Consider the following 24,211-nt stretch of genomic DNA (forward strand, 5'->3'; position numbering starts at 1 on the left):
CAGGAAGCTAAAAACCTTGAAAAAAGGTTAGAGAAATGGCCAACTAGAATAAACAGTGTAGAAGAGACCTTAAATGACCTGATGAAGCTGAAAACCACAGCATGAGAACTTCATGATGCATGCATATCAGTGACTGAAGGTCAAATTAATGAAATAAAGTGAGAAGACCAGAGAAAAAAAGAGGGGAAAAAAAACTAACAAAGCCTCCAAGAAATATGGGACTATGTGAAAAGACCAAACCTACGTTTGATTGGTGTACCTGAAAGTGACAGGGAGAATGGAACCAAGTTAGAAAACACTCTTCGGGACATTATTCAGGAGAACTACCCTAACCTAGCAAGACAGGCCAACATTCAAATTCAGGAAATACAGAGAACACCGCAAGGATACTCCTCAAGAAGAGCAACCACAAGACACATAATCATCAGATTCACCAAGGTTGAAATGAAGGAAAAAATGTTAAGGGCAGCCAGAGAGAAAGGTTGGGTTATCCACAAAGGAAAGTCCATCAGACTAACAGCAGATCTCTCGGCAGAAACCCACAAGCCAGAAGAGAGTGGGGGCCAATATTCAACATTCTTAAAGAAAAGAATTTTCAATCCAGAATCTCATATCCAGCCAAACTAAGCTTCACAAGTGAAGGAGAAATAAAATCCTTTACCAACAAGCAAACACTAAGAGATTTTTGTCACCACCAGGCCTGCCTTACAAGAGCTCCTGAAGGAAGCACTGAACATGGAAAGGAACAACCTCTACCAGGCACTGCAAAAAAAATGCCAAACTGTAAAGATCATCGACACTATGAAGAAACTGCATTAATTAATGGACAAAATAACCAGCTAACATCATAATAACAGGAACAAATTCAAACATACCAATATTAACTTTAAATGTAAATGGGCTAAATGCCCAAATTAAAAGGTACAGACTGGAAAACTGGATAAAGAGTCAAGACCCATCAGTGTGCTATATTCAGGAGACCCATCTCATGTGCAAAGATGCACATAGGCTCAAAATAAAGGGTTGGAGGAAGATCTACCAAACAAATGGAAAGCAAAAAAAAAAAAAGCAGGGGTTGCAATCCTAGCCTCTGTTAAAACATACTTTAAACCAACAAAGATCAAAAGAGACAAAGAAGGCCACTACATAGTGGTAAAGGGATCAATTCACCAAGAAGAGCTAACTATCCTAAATATATGTGCACCCAATACAGGGGCACCCAGTTTCATAAAGCAAGTCCTTAGAGACCTACAAAGAGACTTAGACTCCCACACAATAATAATGGGAGACTCTAACACCCCACTGACAATGTTAGATCAATGAGACAGAAGGTTAACAAAGATATCCAGGACTTGAACTCAGCTCTGGAACAAGCAAACCTAATAGACATCTATAGAACTCTCCACCCCAAATCAACAGAATATACATTCTTCTCAGCACCACATCACACTTATTCTAAAACTGACCACATAGTTGGAAGTACAACACTCCTCAGCAAATGTAAAAGAACAGAAATCATAACAAACTGTCTCTCAGACCACAGTGCAATCAAAGTAGAACTCAGAATTAAGACACTCACTCAACACTGCACAGCTACATGGAAACTGAGCAATCTGCTCCTGAATGACTACTGGGTAAATAGCGAAATGAAGGCAGAAATAAAGATGTTCTTTAAAACCAATGAGAACAAAGACACAACATACCAGAATCTCTGGGACACATTTAAAGCAGTGTGTAGAGGGAAATTTATAGCACTAAATGCCCACAAGAGAAAAAAGGAAAGATCTAAAATCAACACCCTAACATCACAGTTGAAAGAACTAGGTGGCACATGCCTGTAATCCCAGCATTTTGGGAGGCTGAGGCAGGCGAATCACCTGAGGTCAGGAGTTTGAGACCAGACTGATCAACATGGAGATACTCTGTCTCTACTAAAAATACAAAATTAGCCTGGTATGGTGGCACATGCCTGCAATCCCAGCTACTCCGAAGGCTGAGGCAGGAGAATTGCTTGGACCCAGGAGGTGGAGGTTGTGGTGAGCCAAGATGGTGCCATTGGACTCCAGCCTACAGCCTGGGCAACAAAAGGGAAACTCCATCTCAAAAAAAAAAAAAAAAAAAAAAAAGACAACAACAACAAGAACTAGAGAAGCCAGAGCAAACAAACTTAAAAGCTAGCAGAAGGCAAAAAATAAGATCAGAGCAGAACTGAAGGAGATAAGAGAAACAAAAAACCCTTCAAAAAAAAAAAATCAGTGAATCCAGGAGCTGGTTTTTTGAAAAGATCAACAACATAGACTGCTAGCAAGACTAATGAAGAGGAAAAGAAGAAAGAATCAAATAGACACAATAAAAAATGATAAAGGTGATATCACCACCTATCCCACAGAAATAGAAACTACCATCAGAGAATACTATAAACACTTCTATGCTAATAAACTAGAAAATCCAGAAGAAATGGATAAATTCCTGGACACATACACCCTCCCAAGAGTAAACCAGGAAGAAGTTGAATCTCTGAATAGACGAATAAGAGGTTCTGAAATTGAGGCAATAATTACTAGCCTACCAACCAAAAACAAGCCAGGACCAGACAGATTCACAGCCAAATTCTACCAGAAGTATAAAGAGGAGCTGGTACCATTCCTTCTGAAACTATTACAATCAATAGAAAAAGAAGGAATCCTCCCTAACTCATTTTATAAAGCCAGGATCATCCTGATACCAAAACCTGGCAGAGACACAACAAAAAAAAGAGAATTTTAGACCAATATTCCTAATGGACATCAGTGAGAAAATCCTCAGTAAAATACTGGCAAACCAAATCCAGCAGCACGTCAAAAAGCTTATCCACCACAGTCAAGTCAGCTTCATCCCTGGGATGCAAGTTCAACATACACAATCAATATACGTAATCCATCACATAAACAGAACCAACAATAAAAACTACATGATTATCTCAATAGATGCAGAAAAGGCCTTTGACAAAATTCAACAGACCTTCATGCTAAAAACTCTATATAAACTAGGTATTGATGGAATGTATCTCAAAATAATAAGAGCTATTTATGACAAACTCACAGCCAATATCATACCGAATGGGCAAAACCTGGAAGCATTCCCTTCGAAAACTGGCACAAGACAAGGATGTCCTCTTTCATCTTTCCTATTCAACATAGTGCTGGAATTTCTGGCTAGGGCAATCAGGCAAGAGAAAGAAATAAAGGGTACTCAATTAGGAAAAGAGGAAGTCAAATTCTCTCTGTTTGCAGATGACATGATTGTGTATTTAGAAAACCCCATTGTCTCGGCCCAAAATCTCCCTAAGCTGACAAGCAACTTCAGCAAAGTCTCAGGATACAATATTAATGTGCAAAAATCACAAGCATTCCTATATACCAATAATAGACAAACAAAGAGCCAAATCATAAGTGAACTCCCATTCACAATTGCAAGAAAGAAAATAAAATACCTAGGAATCCAAATTACAAGGAATGTGAAGGACCTCTTCAAGGAGAACTACAAACCACTGCTCAGTGAAATAAAAGAGGACAGAAACAAATGGAAGAACATTCCATGCTCATGGATAGGAAGATTCAATATTGTGAAAATGGCCATATTGCCCAAAGTAATTTATAGATTCAATGCCCTCCCCATCAAGTTACCACTGACTTTCTTCACAGAATTGGAAAAAAAACTACTTTAATTTCATATGGAACCAAAAAAGAGCCCACATAGCCAAGACAATCCTAAACAAAAAAGAACAAAGCTGGAGGCAGCATGCTGCTGCAAGGCTATAGTAACCAAAACAGCATGGTACTGGTACCAAAACAGAGATATAGACCAATGGAACAGAACAGAGGGCTCAGAAATAACACCACTCATCTACAACCATCTGATCTTTGACAAACCTGACAAAACCAAGCAATGTGGAAAGAATTCCCTATTTAATAAATGGTGCTGGGAAAACTGGCTAGCCATATGTAGAAAACTGAAACTGGATCCCTTCCTTACACTGTATACAGAAATTTACTCGAGATGGATTAAAGACTTAAATGTAAGACCTAACATCATAAAAACCCTAGAAGACAACCTAGGCAATACCATTCAAGACATAGGCATGGGCAAAGACTTTGTGAGTAAAACACCAAAAGCAATGGCAACAAAAGCCAAAATAGACAAATGAGATCTAATTAAACTAAAGAGCTTCTGCATAGCAAAGGAAACTACCATCAGAGTGAACAGGCAACCTACAGAATGGGAGAAAATTTTTGCAATCTATCCATCTGACAAAGGGCTAATATCCAGAATCTACAAAGAACTTAAACAAATTTACAAGAAAGAAACAAACCAACCATCAAAAAGTGGGCAAGGAATTTAAACAGACACTTCTCAAAAGAAGACATTTATGCAGCCAACAGACATATGAAAAAAATCTCATCATCACTTGTCATCAGAGAAATGCAAATCAAAACCACAATGCGATATCGTCTTACACCAGTTAGAATGGTGATCATTAAAAAGTTAGGAAACAACAGATGCTAGAGAGGATGTGGAGAAATAGGAACACTTTTACACTGTTAGTGGGAGTGTAAATTAGTTCAACCATTGTGGAAGACAGTGTGGCAATTCCTCAAGGATCTAGAACTAGAAATACATTTGACCCAGCAATCCCATTACTGGGTATATACCCAAAGGATTAAAAATCATTCTACATAAAGACACATGCACACGAACGTTTACTGAGGCACTATTCTCAACAGCAAAGACTTGGAACCAACCCAAACGTCCATCAAGGATAGACTGGATTAAGAAAATATGAGACATACACACCATTGAATACTATGCAGCCATAAAAAAGGATGAGTTCATGTCCTTTGCAGGGACATGGATAAAGCCTGTAACCATCATTATCAGCAAACTATCACAAGGACAGAAAACCAAATACTGCAAGTTCTCACTCATAGGTGGGAGTTGAACAATGACAACACATGAACACAATGCGGGGAACATCACACACCAGGGCCTGTCAGGGGGTGGGCAGCTGGGAGAGGGATAGCATTAGGAGAAATATCTGATGTAAATGTTGAGTTAATGGGTGCAGCAAACCAACATGGCACATGTATACATATGTAATAAACCTGCAGGTTGTGGACATGTACCCTAGAACTTAAAGTATAATAAAAAAATGGACATAACCATAGGCCATCACTTACCACACCGATGTCCATAGTGTTCAATACAGCTGTCAATGATTAAATAATAATGAAGTTCTAAGAACAATTTTGGTTTACTTTTTTCTGTCTGGAGTAATGTGAAAGTGTAAAATGTGTGTCAGTCCAAGCAATAAGGTTTACCTGCCCCCGTTTCTTTCTGCCTCTATTTTTTTCCTATTAAATCTATGAAAAGTTCTTCCTTGGTTTTTGAATAATTGGATGCTGTGAATACTAATCAATAGAATCATAGGGCCCACGTCATGACATAGAAACAAACAAGTGTTGTTTTATCATCTCTAGTTCTATGGCACGTTGCTGGAAGGGATGAAAGAACAGGCAGCAAAGAATTGAGTCTGCCAGGCTGGGCATGGTGGCTCACACCTGTAATCCCAGCACTTTGAGAGGCTGAGGCACGCAGATCACCTGAGGTCTGGAGTTCAAGACCAGCCTGACCAACATGGAGAAACCCCATCTCTACTAAAAATACAGTATTAGCTGGCCATGGTGGTGCATGCCTGTTACCCCACTTACTCAGTAGGCTGAGCAAAACAATCACTTGAACTTGGGAGGTGGAAGTTGCCATGAGCTGAGATCACACCATTGCACTCCAGCCTGGGCAACAAGAGTGAAACTCTGTCTCAGAAAATAAAAGAATCAAGTATGTCGAAGTCACACTGATCACAGCCAATTTTTGTGAACCAAGGAAGGTTCTATTCAGTAATTAACATAGAGTTTTACTTTTGCTCTCTCCTGTGTGCCAAGCAAAATATAGACTCTGGGGAATCAGAAACAAAAGGAACTCACTTGTTCCTCTCACAATACTCAGTACTTACTGAGATCAGGACAAAATAAAATGTCCTGTCTGGAATGCAGGGAAACCAGAACTTCAGGTCATGGGATATTTCCATTGAATTGTATGGAGATTAAGCTTAAAATATTATGAATGTATCTAAGATTCACTTTGTCTTTACTTTATGCATCCATCACATAGACATCATGCAGTGGGCACCCACGATAGGTTTAATTGTTGCTCACTTCCGTTGGATCAACAAGAAATGAACTCAGATGACAGTGATGAGTCTCAGAGTGAGAGGAGGTGCCAGCTGGGCTTCCTTGGTTGAGTAGAGGCTCAGAAAGCTGTGAAACTCACTCATTTCCCTGCATCAGGACTTACTTTGGTCCTAGATGATTAATATTGAAGATATAAGCTTAAAATATTCCTAACACCAGGATTTGTGCATGTGTTTTCTTCCCCAAGAAAGCTATAAACAGCAAAAATTTTGCTGAAAGTTTCCCTGTGTCCTCTCTCCCGTCCCCCTCCCCCGAAACTAAAAGGAATGTTAACTGCTCATTTTTCTGTGACCAGCGGACCTTATCTATGCTCCCAATTCTAATTCCTTGTAAACGTACTTTGTAGGGTCCTGTAAGCTCCTGTCTCCTTTTTCATGCCACTGCAAGGTCATAAAGTAGGTAAAACCTAAGCTGCAATTCCAGTTTTCCTCAAAATCTAAGACATGTCACAAAATAATTTACTGCCTTTGTTTCTCGCTCTGGTAACATCTTCCTACCACACCTATTTCCTGCCTTAAAGAGTTTACAAGGAAATTGTATAATTTAACTCTGGCTACCCACTGGGGACCCCTTCCACACTGTGGAAGTTTTGTACTTTCTCTCAGCTCGATAAAGTCTACAACTGTTTCTCTCTCTTGGTCCGTGTCTCTCACTCGCCATGGTCAGCTGCCACACCAGTTCTTTGGCGTCACTAGGCAAGAACCTTAGGTGTTACAAGAGGACGGGTATCTCGCCCCTTGCCATACAGATAAGTAGAAAGGGTGGTATTCAAAATTAATGGCCAGTCTCTAAGTGCCAGGCACTGAACTTCATGGCCTTCCAACACTCAAAAAGTTTTGGGCAGAGGTCAGAGGTCTTAACCATAGCCATATCTGAGTTGCATTTTGAAACAGTTTCCAGCTTCCTCAATAGGAATGGAAACCAAATGAATTTATGACTCCTTTGAGGAAGTTGATATATGCAAGGAAAGCCAGGAGTAGGGGCAAGGGCAAGGGCAAGGGAGAGGTGCCCCTCGAATGATCCTATGCCAATTCTTTCTGGCATCTTTCATGTGATCTCAGCTGCTTTTCTATACTTAACACAGTGAATGTGGCACCCACTGCTCTAGCTGTGGTCTACCAGCGACCCCCAAAGGGAAGGGCACAGTGAGCAGGGGCATCTGCCCCAGTGACAAGGATTTGAGAGGGCAGGTTGGATGCAGGGAGACGACTGGCCAAATGCCATGTGTCTGGACTTAGACTGCCTGGTTCAAACGGGACTTCACCCTTTTTGACTTCATGATCTGGTACAAGTTATATGAAAATGCATTGCTCCTTTTCTAGTCTGTAAAATGATAATGAAATGTGCACTAGTAACTGGGAGAAGACTATGCCGATGAAACAAAGCAAGTTGCATAGACCACACAGCTAAGAAGCTGGCATTTACAAAGCCCTCAGTAAGAGTTCTTGATGCCATGGTATCTGCCATCTTCCTTTTTATCCTCATCATCACCTTCATAATCTTTCTGTTGTGCTTAGGGAATCGTTTAGAGGGACTAATTCCTTGCTCTCATGGGTGAGATGTCTATGAAAAAGGACAACCAGCGTGGGAGGAAAGCAAAATTTTGAATAAGATTTCTGAGACCCCCACCACAACCAAGAACAGAAACTCCACAGTCCGCTGAGCTGACACTTTGCACATTGGTCTCCCCGCATCTGCCCACCACACTCTCCTGTTTGTACTGAGGATGAGGAAACAAAACGAGGCTCCCGACCATCCCTCAGCACTCACTGAGCTGCACTTGCCGCACTTGCCATCTGCTGGGCCATGACCACAAAGAGCAGATCTGCTGTCCTCCCTGTATGGTGCACAATGGAGGCTCAGACTCCATCCTCAAGACTGGCCAGATAACAGGGTAAGACGAGCTTCCTGATGCAGATGATGGGTGTGGAGCCCACTGGACTAGAACCTCACACTGCAGGACTGGAGACACAGACTGAGTATTTACTATTCTATGGCCTAAGGGACCCAAGGCACAGAGCTTCTCATTAGCCAAAGTCACCCAAGTTCCCCAACCTCTAAGGATTTCCTCATAATAAGGCAAGAAGAAGAAGAGAAAAGTGACCATAGAAGCGTTGGGGCTCTTCCTCTAATCAGGAGAAAGCTGGTGTGTATTATTCACTTCTTTCTTTTATTTGTAAAGATCCAACTGCTTTAATTTTCATCTCTTATTATGGTAAAATATACCATGTATACATATTAAAAATTATAAATAAATATGATTTCATATAGAATGGTCAGTATAAACATTTACAATCTCCACTATTTTTAAGTTTACAGTTTAATGACATTAAGTACATTCACATTATTTAGCAACCATCACCACCATCACCTCTAGAACATTTTCATCTTTCAAATGGAAACTGTACCCACTGAACAAACCCTCCATTCCTCTCTCTTGCCCACCCCTGGGGGCCACCATTCTATTTTGCAACTCTATGAGTTTACCCTAGAGACTTGATATCAGTGGAATCATAGTGTGTTTATCTTTTTTGTTTGTTTGTTTGTTTGTTTTAAACAGAGTCTTTCTCTGTCACCCAGGCTGAAGTGCAGTGGCATGATTTTGGCTCACTGCAACCTCCACCTCCTGGGTTCAAGTGATTCTCAAGTCTCAGTCTCCCGAGTAGCTGGGATTACAGATGTGCGCCACCATGCCCAACTAATTTTTGTATTTTTAGTAGAGGCGAGTTTTTGCCATGTTGGCCAGTCTGGTCTTGAACTCCTGACCTCAAGTGACTCTCCCACCTAAGCCTCCCAATGTGCTGAAATTACAGGTGTGGGAAACTGAGCCTGCTCGTGTTAATCCTTTTGGGATTTATTTATTTCACTGACAATAATGTCTTCAAGGTTCATTCATGTTGCAGCCTGTGTCAGAAGTGCCAGCCTTTTTTCTTTCTTTCTTTCTTTTTTTTTTTTTTAATGGAGTCTCACTTTGTTGCACACGCTGGAATGCAGTAACACAATCTGGGCTCACTGCAACCTCCGCCTCCCAGGTTCAAGTGATTCTTGTGTCTCAGTCTCCTGAATATCTGTGACTACAGGCACACGCCACCACGCCTGGCTAATGTTTTGCATTTTTAGTAGAGACAGGTTTTCACCATGTTGTGCAGGATGGTCTTGAACTCGTGACTTCAGGTGAGCAGCCCACCTTGGCCTCCCAAGATGCTGGGATAACAGGCGTGAGCCACCACGCTGGCCAGAGGTGCCTGCCTTTTTAAGGCTGAATAGTCTTCCATTGTATGAATGAACTGCATTGCGCTTTTCATTCATCTGTCCATGGACGCTTGGGTTGCTTCTACATTTTGGCTGTTGTGAAGAATGCTGCTATGAATATTGGTGTACAAATATCTCTTCCACTCCTGGCTTCTAATTGTTTTTCGTAGGTACCCACAAATGCAACTCTGTGATCATCTGATAATTCCGTTTTTCATTTTTCAAATACACTCCATACTATTTTCCCTGTTCCTGCACAATTTTATATTCCCTCCAATCATGTTCAAGCATTCCCTCTAGTTTCACCAATGCTTGTTTATCATATCCATCCTAATGTGTGGTATCACATTTTTGGTGTGATTTGTACTTCCCTAAGATTCGTGATTTTGAACATCATTTTATATGCTTAATGGCCATTGCTGTATCTTTTTTAGGGACATGTCTACTCAAGTCTTCTGACCATTGTTAATGGGATGCCTTAGGTTTCTTGTTGTTTAGATCTAGCTGTTCTTTATATATTATGGATATCAGCCTGTTTTCAGATATATGATTTGCAAATATTTTTCCTAATCCATGGGTTATCTTTTCACTCAGTTCACAGTGTTTTTTGATGCACAAAAGTGTTTGTCATTTAGATGTAATCCAAGGAATCTAATTTTCTTTTGTTGCCTATGCTTTTGGTTTCATATCCCAGAAAGCATCGTCCACTCTGATGTCATAAAGGTTTTGCCAGTGTTTTCTTTTAGGCATGTTATAGTTTTAGCTCTTGGGCTTAGGTCTTTGATCTGGTTGGTGTTAATTTTTGCATCTGGTGTGACATATGGTCCTCCTTCATTCTTCTGCATGTGGAAATCAAGTTTCTCTAACACCATTTGTTAAAAAGGCTGCTTTTCCACCGATGGACTTTCTTGGCACATATGTTAAAAATTATTTGAACATATATGTGGGAAGTTATTTCTGGGCTCAAAAACAAACAAACAATAACAGATAAAAACACAGCATGGGCTGGGTGTGGTTGCTGAAGCCTGTAATCCCAGCTCTTCGAGAGGCCAAGCGGGGCAGGTCACCTGAGGTTGGGAGTTCAAGATCAGCCTGACCAACAGGGCAAATCCCCATCTCTATTAAAAATACAAAATTAGCTGGGAGTGGTAGTGAATGCCACTTATCCCAGCTACTTGAGAGGCTGAGGCAAGAGAATCGCTTAAACCCAGGAGGCAGAAGTTGTGGTGAGCCGAGATCATACCATTGTACTCCAGCCTAGGCAACAAGAGCAAAACTCTGTCTCAATTAAAAATATAGATAGATAGATAGATAGATAGATAGATAGATAGATAGATAGATAGCATGATTTCAAGAGTCCCAATCTAGCCTCAAAAAGAAGCGTATAGAAGAGTTTGATTGGAGCAGAAAGGTAATAGCTTAAAAATCAGCATAATGAGAAAGTTAGGATGCTTCTTTCCAAGCCATCTGGAAATATGCAATAGATTCCTATGAACTAAAATTTCCACACTGTACTATCAAACAGTAGAACTCATAAGTTCCATATTTCTGTATTTTTGTACCCAATTATCAACTTCTCTTCATTCCCCATCCCACCCCTTTTCTTCCCAGCCTCTGTTAACCACCTTTGTACTCTCCACTTTCATCAGATTCCTTTTGTGTGTATGTGTGTGATGGAGTCACATTCTGTTGCCCAGGTTGGAGTATAGAGGCATGATCTTGGCTCACTGCAATCTCCGCCTCCTAGTGATTCTGCTGCCTCAGCCTCCCAAGTAGCTGGGACTACAGGCATGCACGACCACACCTGGCTAATTTTTGTATTTTTAGGAGAGTTGGGGTTTCACCATGTTTGCCAAGCTGGTCTCGAACTCCTGGCCTGAAGTGATCCATCACTTTTGGCCTCCCAAAGTGCTGGGATTACAGGCATGAGCCACGACACCTGGCCAAGATTTTCTTTTTTGTTCCTACATATAAGCGAGAACATGTAATGTTTGTCATTCTGCGCCTGGCTTATTTCACTTAATGTACTGACTTGCAATCTCATCCGTTTTTGCTGCAGTAGAGAGGATTTTATTCATTTTTAGGTTGAATAATACTTCATTGTGTGTGTATACCACAGTGTCTTAATTGAAACAATTTTTTTTAAAAAAACAAATATTTAAAAAATGTCTCAGAATGGGAAACTTTAGGGATACTGTGACCATTTTATTCTTTTCTATTTCCCATTTTATGTATATACAAGTGTGAAATAAAACAGCAATCAATGTGTGTATAAATCTATAACTTCAACAAATGTAAAGTGAAAATGCCAAGTGGTAAGAAAGAACAGCATAATAAAAATCTGTATGGTATTAAAGGACAATGCATTTGAAGATAATATTTGAAGAAATTATATTACAATTAACTTCTGTTCTTACTCATCGGAGCTTGATCCCTCTAGGAACTTCATCATTGGAACCATCTCTGGTGTTAAAAAAAAAAAAAAAAAAAAAAACTGCATGCCCACACAGGTGCAAGTAAATCAGAATCTCAGGTAATGAGATCCAGTCCTCATCATCTGGAAGCTCCCCAGGTGACTTCAGTCAAAGCCAAGATTGAGGACTGGTGACATGGATCTCTACACATAACCTGCCTAAATAGATTCCCTAGAAGCAGTTTATAAAGAAATTCCACATGAACTGTGGAAAAGGATATGAATTTGATGTACAGTGTGTCCTCACTTAGCATCTTTGAGAGTCTCTTGGAAACTGCACCTTTAAGCAAAATTTTGTAGAGCGAAACCACTTATTCTTCATCAACATTATAACTAAACAACTTTGGACAAAACACTGGTGTTGGAGGACCTGCTATACATTGTTTCCATAAAGTCAGTTTTCAGGGGATTACAAAATGAAGTGAGGACTTCCTGTATATAAAGGTGGTTGTGATTTCACCTGGACGACAGGGTTATTGCTCAGAAACTAAAGGAGGCCTCCCAGGTATAGAGGATTCAGTCATGATGTTTATGCTGAACAAAGGATCCCAGAATACTCACCCTTTCCAGTTAAAGGCATAACGAAGAAAGCAATATTCACATAGGAAATGTGAAAAGGAATAAAAGCCATCAAGCAACAAAACTAATGTGACCAAGGGGTTAGGATTTGCAGATGTAGAGATGTAATGTGGTTGCCCTTTCTAAACCACACAAGAGAAAGGATGGAATAGATCATGAGTTTAGACTGTTCTGCTGTGCAGGCACCATAGGGCACTTTGAATGTCCCTGTTTCTCAGGCTGTAGATGAAGGGGTTCAGCATGGGGGTGAGCATAGCATACATCACTGATGCCACCACACGATTCCTGGGGGATGGTGACACAGCTGAAGTCAGGTACACTCCAATATTGTTCTATAAAATAAGCAAACAACTGCCAGGTGAGAGCCACAGGTGGAGAAGGCTTTATACTTCCCATCTGACGATGGAATTCTTAGAATGGAAGAGACAATTTTAGAGTAAGAAAAAAGGATCCCTGAAGTGGGAAGAAAACCAAGCATAGTGCTATCTAAATATATGAATATGCCCAGGAAAAAAGACACCAAAACTAGGGAGACACAGAGGTGAGGATTCATGATGACGGGGTAGTGCAGGGGGTGACAGATGGCCACAAATCAGTCATAGGCCATCACAGTCAGGAGCATGTCTTCTATACATGCAAAAAGGACAAAGAAAGACACCTGTGTCAGGCAGCCCGCATACGAGATGACTCTGCTATGCGACTGCATGTTCACAATCACCTTGGGAACCGTGGCCGAGGTGAAACCGATGTCAGCCAAGGACAGGTTGGAGAAGAAGAAGTACATGGGGGTGTGGAGGTGGGAGTCAGAGCTGACAGCCAGGATGATGAGCAGGTTCCCCAGTACCGTGACCAGGTACATGGACAGGGATAGCCCAGCGAGGACGGGCTGCAGTTTTGGATCCTCTGAGAGTACCAGGAGGAGGAATTCGGAGACACCTGTGAGATTCTGTGGCTCTGTGTGACTTGGACACCTTGAGGAAGAAAAGACGATTGGAAAAATAAAAGATAAAAACCAGCCCTTAATGCTGTGTGTGTATTTTGGATACAAGCAATTCACAAGGACCATTTTCACACTTGAGGACCATACACCGCAGCAATATTTCTCAGTTGTGACAAACCCAAAAATCTCAGAATTATTACATGATTTACTCTTTTGCTTTTCAACTCTTTCTCTACATACCTACTTTAGAGAAAATCCACCAAAGAATGTTAGAAGACCAAAACGTAACATGTAACAAATCCATGATCTCAGTAAAATACGGCTTACTCTTTTCAGAAAAAAATAAAATGCAATAAAAAATGTTCTTCTCTCTTTAAGAAAAAGATCTCAGTCTAATTGAAAGGAATTAAGAAGCAGTGAAATACATTTTATTTTATTCTGACACTGTGCTACAAATTCCTTTGATGTATAATATTTATAAGCATTATACAAGAGCTAGGACCACACTATCTAAAAACAAAATCAAACCTTACAGTTCTTAGTCAGAAGACCTTTCTATGTGTCAGTTACTTTTCATATTTATTATCATCCTTAAGTTTTCTGACATCATTTCTCCATAAAAGTAAATGCACACTCAAGTATGGGAGCTGTGCTTCCAAATTAATTGAATATATAACTCTTGGCCGAGCGTGATGGCTCACACCTGTAATCTCAGCACTTTGGGAGGCTGAGGCTGGTGGATCACGTGACGTCAGGCCAACATGGTGAAACCCCGTCTCTAGTAAAAGTACAAAATTAGCCAGGCGTGGTGGGGGGCACCTGTAACCCCAGCTACTCAAAAGGCTGAAGCAGGAGAATCCCTTAGAACCTGGGAGGTGGAGGTTGTACACCCTATGATATTATTTTTGATATCCTAGGGAAATATTACTCCTAATATCATAGTGAGCGTACACCCTGTGATATTAATTGTAATAACCTACAGAGATATTACTCCTAATAATACAGTGGGTGTACACCCTGTGACATTATTCATAGTAACCTACAGGGATATGACGCCTAATATTACAGTGGGTGTACACTCTGTGATATTATTCGTAATGTCCTTGGAAGATATTACTCCTAATATCAAAGTGGCTGTACAACACGTGGGTACACTCTGTGATATAATTCGTAATATCCCAGAGAGATATTTCTCCTAATATCACAGTGGGTGTACACTCTGTGAAATTATTCGTAGTATCCTAAAGGGATATTGCTCCCAGTATCACAGTGGGTGTACACCCTGTGATATCACTCGTAATATCCTAGGGAGATATTACTTCTAATATTACAGTGGGTATACACTCTGTGATATTATTTGTAATATCCTAGGGAGATATTACTCCTAATATTACAGTGGGTGTACATTGTGTGTGGACACCCTGTGATGTTATTCATAATATTCTAGGAAGAAATTACTCCTAACGTCACGGTGGGTGTACATCATGTATGTACACCCTTTGATGTTATTCGTAACATCCTAGGGAGCTATTACTCCTAATGTCACAGTGGAAGTACACCATATGTGTATATTCTGTGATGTTATTCATAGTATCTTAGAAAGTTCTTATACCTAATGTCACAGTGGATGCATACCATGTGTGTATGCTCTGTAATGTTATTCATAATATCCTAGGGAGATATTTCTCCTAATATCACAGTGGGTGTACATCATCTGTGTACACGTTGTGCAGTTATTTGTTATATCCTAGTTAGATATTACTCCTAATATCACAAGGGGTGCACATAATGGGTGTACATTCTGTGATGTCATTCATAATATCCTAGGGAGGTACTCCTCCTAATGTCATAGTGGGTGTAGAGCCTGTGATATTATTCGTAATATCCTTGGGAGGTGTTACTCCCAATATCAGAGTGGGTGTACACCGTGTGATATTATTTGTAATATCCTAGGGAGATATTACTGTATACCCTGTGATATTATTTGTAACATTTTAGGGAGATATTTCTCCTAAAGTTACAGTGGGTGTACACCCTGTAATATTCTTCCTAATATCACAGTGGGTGTACACCATGTGTGATATTGTTCCTAATATCCACGATGGGGGAGGATGATATTCCTTCCAATATCACAGAAAGTGTCCACCCTCTGTGATATTGTTCCTAATATCCAGGGAAAAAGAGGATGACGTTATTCCAAATATCACCGGGGATGTGCACCCCTCCTGTGATATCCAGGGATGGAAAGAATGATATTACTTCCATTATCACAGGGGGTGCACACCACCCCTGTGATATTGCTGATAATATTCCAGGGGGTAGAGGATGATATTACTACCAATATCACAAGGTGTGTACACACCTGCTGTGATATTTTTCCTAATGTTCTGTGAAACCAAACATGTTACCCCCAATATTGCAGGGGGTGTTAACCCCCTATGATATTGTTTCTAATATCCAGGGAAGGAGAGTATGATATTACTCCCAATATCACAGGGGGTGTACACCTTTTTGTGATAATGTTTCTAATATCCGGTGAAACAGAGGATGATATTACTCCCAATATCGCAGACGGTGGACACCCCCCTGTGATATTGTTCTTAATATTCAAACAGGGAGAGGAAAAATATCACAGCAGGTGTGTACACACCCTGCGATATTGGGACATCCCTTGAAAGGACACAAAGATAGATGTGTACCCGCCCCCCACCCGCTACACCCTTGTTCTGCTCTCTAATCTTTGCACATACCAGAGATTTCGTAAGTTCTGTGAGTACCTGGTTTTCTGCACGTACCAGAGATTTTGTTTTGCACATACCAGAGATTTTGTAAGTTCTGAGGCAGGGTCACAAGACGTGTTTAAGTAAGATAAACTCTTGCTGCCATAAACCTGCTCTCCCGCCTCAAAGTTTGAACCAAAATATCAGAAATGGCGGGAACCAATCATAGTTAGCCAAATCGCCTTGTTCAAACACTAGCCAATCATATATCTGATTTGTATAATAACTCTATGCCCACTTTTCTTAGACTATATAACACTGCTCGGCGCTCAGTGGGGGAGCTCTCCTGCCCGTCTCGTTTCACGAGCGAGGGAGAGTTCCAGGTTCGAACCTGTAATAAAGATCCTTGCTGCTTAGCTTTGACTCTGGACTCTGGTGGTCTTCTTCGGGGAATAAACGGTCTGGGCATAACACCCTGAGAAAGAGAATGTGCCCCTGAGGGTAGGCCTATGAACGCCCCGTAGGGGCAGCGTCTTTTAAGGTCAAAGCCGAAGGGATGAAATAAGCCCCGGTCTCCTGTAGCACTCCCAGGCTTATTAGGACAGGAAATTCCCACCTAATACATTTTGGTCAGACAGGTTGTCTGCTTTCAAACCTTGTCTCCTGATAAGATGTTATCAATGACAATGCGTGCCCGAAACTTCATTAGCAATTTTAATTTCGCCCCATTCTGTAGTCCTGTGATCTTGCCCTGCCTCCACTTGCTTTGTGAGATTCTATTACCTTGTGAAGCATGTGATCTCTGTGGCCCACACCCTATTCGTGCACTCCCTCCCCTTTTGTAATCCCGGCACTTTGAGAGGCCAAGGCTGGAGGATCGCTTGAGCCCAGGAGTTTGAGATCAGCCTGGGCAACATAGTGAGACCCTGTCTCTACAAAAAATAAAATAAATCGGGTGTGCTGGCAAGTGCTTGTAGTCCCTGCTACTTGGGAGGCTGAAGAAGGGGGGTCGCTTGAGCCCCGGAGGCTAAGGCTGCAGTGAGCTGAGGTTGCGCCACTGCACTCCAGCTGGTGACAGAGTGAGACCCTGCCTCAAAAAAAAAAAAAAAAAAAAAAATACAGCGGAGGATTTTGTAATATGAGTGGAGGTGTGAAAAGAAGCAAAGGCCATTGCAGCACAACTCAAAGGAATATGCAGGGAGGCTACTTGCCTCGGCCCCTCTTCACCTCAGGGACCCCACCACAGCTCCACAACACATCATGAATGATAATTCAAGCCAAAGGCCAAGTAGGAAAAAAAGTGAAGCCTAGGGGAGGAGGGAGTGAAAGGCTGAGCAAAGGCATTTGAGACCACAAGGAGCTGTGGGAGAGGACAGGAGAGGCTCCCAAGAGACCCTCAGGGCATTCACGAGCATGAAGGACAAAGGCTGAGCACACCCTGTGAACTCAGTGGAGTAAAAGAAGCACTAACCATTCTCTAGTCAACATGAGACTTTGGTGGGTTCCTTGAGTGAGAAAGAGAAAATCGTTCTTCATCTCCTTGTGGGTTCCATGTGGTATGCTGGCTGAACAATAGCAAGTATGGATGGTGGAGGCTGCACTGATCCACACTCAGTGGTTAAGGGCAGAGAAACAGGTTATAAATGTTGTTGAAAGAGCAAAAGAATGACACGTTCATTTATGTAAGGGGGCTTGACCAATGTTAGGAGGAACAAGAGAGCTCCTGCCCCACAAGGCACTGGGTGCTCACTATCTTATTATTATAGGGACCCCAGACATTGCGAAGACTCCTTCCCAGCCCCCCTTTGGTCCTGGGTAGCCCAAAAAATGCCCTTGAGCACCATCTAATTTAGGTCATTGCATGTCATGGGATTCTTTGCAGCCTGTCACATCTTACTCTGGGAGGAGTGGCAAGGAAGTTAGTTCTCTGGATCTAACTAGCCCTAGAGAGGCAGCTTGCATAGAGGGAAGCAAAGCACTTTGGAATCAGAACACTTGGGTCGAAATCTTTCTCTGTCACTTCCCAACTCAGTTTCTCGATAAATTTCTGTTTGTTTTTGAGACAGTGTGTCACCCTGTCACCCAGGCTGAAGTGCAGTGGTGCGATCACGGCTCACTGCAGCCTCGACCTCCCAGGCTCAGGTGATCCTCCCACCTCAGCCTTCTGAGTAGCTGGGACTATAGACTTGCACCACCATGTCAGCTAACCTTTTGTATTTTTTGTAGAGATGGAGTTTTGCCATGTTGCCCAGGCTGCTCTAGAAGTCCTGGAGTCAAGCAATCTGCCTGCCTCGGCCTCCCAAAGTGCCACTGCTCCCCGCCAATTTTAGATAAGTTTTTAATGACTTTGAAATTCATTTGGAGTGAAAAACAGACATAACGTCAGCTATGCAAATGACTGTTGTGAGAAGAAAGGTAGGTAGACAAACATATCAGATTTGACAGAGCATCATTTGGAATGTAGTCAGTATTTGATAAATGGCAGATGATAACATGAGGGAGACTAAATACCATGATGCATCCAGAAAGCAGCAGCCATAATACATGAAGTTCATAGAAGTCATTTCCTGGTTCACATTTCATCCACATCTACATTCCTTCATCAAACATCAACTGGGCACCTATCAAGGGTTAGACACTGTTTTAGGAGGAGAGGATATAGCTTTGAATGAGACAGACATGGGCCCCGCCTTCGAGTTGCTCAGAGCCTAATGAGAGAGGCAAACAATCACTGAAATCTGCCACGGTAAGTACGAAAAATGGCATTGTCTCCAGGGCACCAACGAGAAAGGGCTTGACTGGGGAAATGGGAAGAGGGCAAGAGATACATATCTTTCAGAGCCCAACACAGGGTTTAAAACACAGTATGTCCTAAATAAATATTGAATACTGAATTAATAAGTAAATGGTGCTCACAGAGTTTAACTGATTTGCACAAGATTACTTGGCTAATAAGCAGCAGGGCTGGTGCAGATACACGTTCTGTGACTCTCTCTTTCAACACTGAGTAAAGGGAAAAAATGAACAACCAGTGAATGATTCTGCCTGGCCTGGAAGAGCAAAGATTCAAATGATTTTATTTTCTCCCAAATTGTTTTCATAGATTATGATATGGCTCCATCTGACCAGCAGAGGGCAGGCTTGGATGGAACTAGCATCCCAGGCCCTCTGACCAGAGTCATCATCTGTGCCTTTGCTCTGCCGAGATGGTGATTTTTTTTAAGGGAGGGGAAAAAACAACAACAACAACGACAAAACCTACCAGAGCTGAAAGTGTTTTCCAAATTATCCCAACATCCTGTCCTATTTATTGGATGGCTGGATCTGGATAGAAATAGGGCTTCATACTGTGTTTAGTTCCCTGGATCCCTTGTAACCTATTTCCTTTCATCAGCCCAAAAGTAGCTTTAAACTCTTCTCCTTTGGCAGAGATGGGTGTGAGCTAGAACAGGAGGAAAGGGGTAAATAAATAAGTCAGGAAAAGCTTCTTCTTAGATGGTAACATTTACTTTTTGTCAAATTTGAAACATTTTTGACCTTTATATTTTCAAACGCGTTTTTCAATCCTTCTCATACTCTTCAGGGATTCAATTACATATACCTTATGTCACCTGAAATTGTCTCACAGGTCAACACGATTCTGTTTGTTTCTTTATTTATCAATCTTCCTTTCATCTGTGCGTCAATATTTTGTAGTTTCTTTTGATTTGTCTTCAAGTTTATCACTCCTTTCTTCTGCAATGTCCAATCTTCTCTTTAACCCATCCAGTAAATTGTTCATTTCCAATCTTGTATTTTTCAGTTCTACAATTGTCATTTGGTTTTTATAGTTTTAATTTTTGAGCTGAAACTCCTCATCTCTGTAATCATTCTGTCCACGTTTCCTTCAAATTCTTAAACACATTTATAATAGTTGTTTTAAAGTCTTTGTCTACTAACTCCTACATCCATGTCATCTTTGGGACTATTTATATTGACCATTTTTTTCCTGATTATGAATCACATTTTCTAGCTTTTTTCATATCTAGTAATTTTTTTATTATACACTGGACCAGCTGAATTGGAGAGCTTAGACTATATTTTCCTTTGAAGAGCATGGAGTTTTATTTTAGCACGCACTTAAGCTACTAGCAGATCATTTTGATCCTATTGAGGCTTGGTTTTATGTCTTTTTAGGGTGGGTCTAGAGTTGCCCTTACTTCAGGCAATGATCCTTAATTCTAACATGTGCTCTTTTTAACATCTCAATTAAATTCTCTGAGTTTTCAATGGGATTGCTTCACTTTGAATGGTTGGAATGTGAACATCTCCAAGCACTGTGTGACCTCTGGAATCATTTCTCAGCTCCCCAGGAACTCTTCTCTGTTAGGCCTTGTGTAGTCTTACCCTGCATATATGCAGCTTAGTATTCAAAGACCCAATGGGTTCTCTATGCATATTTTTTTTTTTTTTTTTGAGACGGAGTCTCACGCTGTTGCCCAGGCTGGAGTGCAGTGGCGCGATCTCGGCTCACTGCAAGCTCCGCCTCCCGGGTTCCCGCCATTCTCCTGCCTCAGCCTCCTGAGTAGCTGGGACTACAGGCGCCCGCCACCGCGCCCGGCTAATTTTTTGTATTTTTAGTAGAGACGGGGTTTCACTGTGGTCTCGATCTCCTGACCTTGTGATCCGCCCGCCTCGGCCTCCCAAAGTGCTGGGATTACAGGCTTGAGCCACCGCGCCCGGCCCTCTATGCATGTTTTTAAAGTTCCTGTTCTGTACAGTATTCTCTTCTCCAGTACCCTGTCCCACAAATTCTGGCCACCTCAGTAGCCCCAAACTCTATTTCTATATCTTCCACTCAGCAAAACTTCAGAGAACTGCAGTCTCTTCCCAAATCATTTTGTTAAGTTTCTCTTCTGTTAAGCCTCACAATCCTGTGACTTCTAATGTCCACTGACTGACAACAGTTGCCTCATATATTTTGTTCCGTTTTGTTGTCATTGATAGTGGCAGGAGAACTCTGATATTCATAACTCTACAATGGGAGATATAGAAAGTCAGGAGGTAGGCCGGGCGCAGTGGCTCAAGCCTGTAATCCCAGCATTTTGGGAGGCCGAGACGGGTGGATCACGGGGTCAGGAGATCGAGACCATCCTGGCTAACACGGTGAAACCCTGTGTCTACTAAAAATACAAAAAACTAGCCGGGCGAGGTGGCGGGCACCTGTAGTCCCAGCTACTTGGGAGGCTGAGGCAGGAGAATGGCGTAAACCCAGGAAGCGGAGCTTGCAGTGAGCTGAGATCTGGCCACTGCACTCCAGCCTGGGCGACAGAGAGAGACTCCGTCTCAAAATTAAATAAATAAATAAAAAAAAGAAAGTCAGGAGTTAACAGTTAAGCTGAGACCCATAAGATGATAAGAAGCCAACTACGCAGAAAGCCACAGGAATAGCTGTTCAGGCAGAAGGGTCAACATGTGCACAGGCCAGATAGCAACGCTTGCTATATTTCCAGAGAAAATATGTATACATGTGTGACTGTATTTGTGTGCACACATAGGTTGGTAAACATCTATATAGCTAAAGCTATCTCAAATGGCATAATAGTAAAAGCATGAGCTCTGGAATCAATCATCCCAGGGGCAAATCCTGCCACTTACAAGTAGCAGCAAGGGATGTTCAGCAATTCGCTTAACTCTTGGTTTCAACTCTTTCTTCTGTCAAATGAGGGTTGTTACATACATGCAGCAGGACTCTTGTGAGGATTAAATGTGATAATGTATGTTAAGTATCTGGCAAGATAACAGAATAAATAGTATATAATGTGTTATTATTTCCTCTTCTGTAAGTTTGTAAATAATGTTCAAAGAGTGAAATATAATGTATAAAATATGGGGCAATGTATAAAATACAGAAATTATTTTCCAAATATAAATACCACTTTTCTGAGTTCTTTAAAGTTCTTAAATATCAAGTTATTCAACTAGGAAAACAGGAAAGTTTCACACGTATCCCACACTTAACACGTTCCTGATTCCAACATTCTCTTATTTGGGTTATTTATAAACATGTCTGTACTCCGCCCATTCCTCCACCCTCAGGTCAGACTGTTAAGGTCGTTTGAGTGCAGAGACAAGTTTTATTTATATTTGTCTCTCTCACAGACAGTGGCCCAGCACCTAGCATATAGTATGTCTATTCAAAATTATGAATTTTTCTTCAAAGGAGTAAATAGGTTTAATTTTTCATGCAAGAAAATAAAATTTGGAGTTATGCGTATACCACACCAAAGCAATCTGTTATAATGATGAAAATCCAATTATCCCATTGTGATTACACTTAATACTGAACAACCCACTAGGAGTAGTAGAAAGACATGGGAAAACAGAGACCTGGTTTCAAAACCTAGCTCCCTCCTATTTACTAAATGGCCTTGAGTAAGCTGCTTAATAGCCTGAATTTCAGTTTTCTTATCTATAACAAAGGAATAGTAACTACCTCATGGGGTTTGTTACAAAGATTATAAAGAATAATATATCTAAAGACTCTACTACAGAGTATCCATGCTACATTGTAGGAACTCAGTTCTCATCATCCAATGGATTCAATCAACTATTAATTAACTCTGAATTTTTATGTACAACAGTAAGTCTGGCTGATCCTCCACACTATTTCAGGGGCTATAGTGGACACCCACCTACTATGATATTGTCTATCCAACCCCTTCTGTCCATTTGAGAATAGTTCTTCCTTCAATTGCAACCATGTGATTTGCACACACAGGAAATTTTACAACCATGTGATTTGCATGCACAGGAAATTTTATATATATATATATACACACACACACATACAATTGAAGATGGAGTTAAACTCTGTTGCCCAGGCTGGAGTACAGTCGTGCAGTCTCGGTTCAGTACAACCTCTGCCTCCTGGGTTCAAGCGATTCTCCTACCTCAGCCTCCTACAGGCACATACCACCACACCCAGCTCATTTGTGTGTGTGTTTTTAGTAGAGACGGGGTTTTGCTGTGTTGGCCAGGCTGGTCTCGAACTCCTGACCTCAAGTGATTCTCCCACCTCAGCCTCCCAAAGTGTTGGGATTATAGGCATAAGCCACCATGCCCAGCCTATATTCTTAAAGATTCTACCCCTGCCCATAGCTGATTGGTCCAGAGATGGGCATCTAACCCATGCAAGGCCACTCAGAGCCTTTCCCTCAATTTTTCAAACTCAAAATGAGGAAGTAAGTAAACACCTCCCTGATGGTGAATGTTGCAAGATGTGAAATTTGTGAGTTTTGACAACCGTGTTCCATTATTAGATGGAGGAAGCCAAAAGAATGAATGGATGGAACATGAGGGGCATAAAAGAGAAAAAGAGAGAGGGAGATGTGGAGGCTTTTGAGTTCCTGACATTCAGTTGCATCAGAGCTCTTCCTGTGATTTAGTTACTCAGACTTTCATTAATGTGAAGTTGCTGTGTTATTCTGAGTCCTATGAGCAGTTCTGAGGTGAGATTAGAAGTGCAAGACATAGATTAGGGAAAATGTCTAATCTATGTCTTGTGATAGAAAATGTGAGAGAAAATGTGGATGGAGACAGAGAATGCTGGGAGAGCCATCAGACCAAGAAGAGGGTTTAATCTTTGTGAAGAGAAGAATAAAGGGGAAAGGTTGGGTGGAAGAGTCTTGGGCTGCAGTGCAGTTCTAAGAAAGCTCGCTAAGTCCGATGGCGAATCCTTGAGCCAGAGTCACTTATCAGAGGAGTCCTGTGTCTCCCAAGAACAGCCCAACACAGAATCTTGCCACATTCACTCACTGGCTGGGAGCAACTTGTGTAGGATTGCCAGATTACATATAGGACACCCAGTTAAATTCAAATTTGAATTTCAGATAAATGATGAATCATTTGTTAGTATAAACAGGTCCCAAATATTGCATGGGCATCCTGCGTTTTTATTTGCTAAATCTGACACACCCAA

At 41.3% G+C, this 24,211-nt stretch overlaps 1 pseudogene; it reads right to left on the bottom strand.

Annotated features, from left to right (window-relative positions):
- Positions 1-12,713: 12,713 nt before the first annotated feature.
- On the bottom strand, positions 12,714-13,657 carry LOC105468952 (olfactory receptor 7E24-like; annotated as a pseudogene).
- Positions 13,658-24,211: the final 10,554 nt, after the last annotated feature.

Source organism: Macaca nemestrina, chromosome 12 (assembly GCF_043159975.1).
Source record: "Macaca nemestrina isolate mMacNem1 chromosome 12, mMacNem.hap1, whole genome shotgun sequence".
In the NCBI taxonomy this organism is placed as follows: Eukaryota; Metazoa; Chordata; class Mammalia; order Primates; family Cercopithecidae; genus Macaca; species Macaca nemestrina.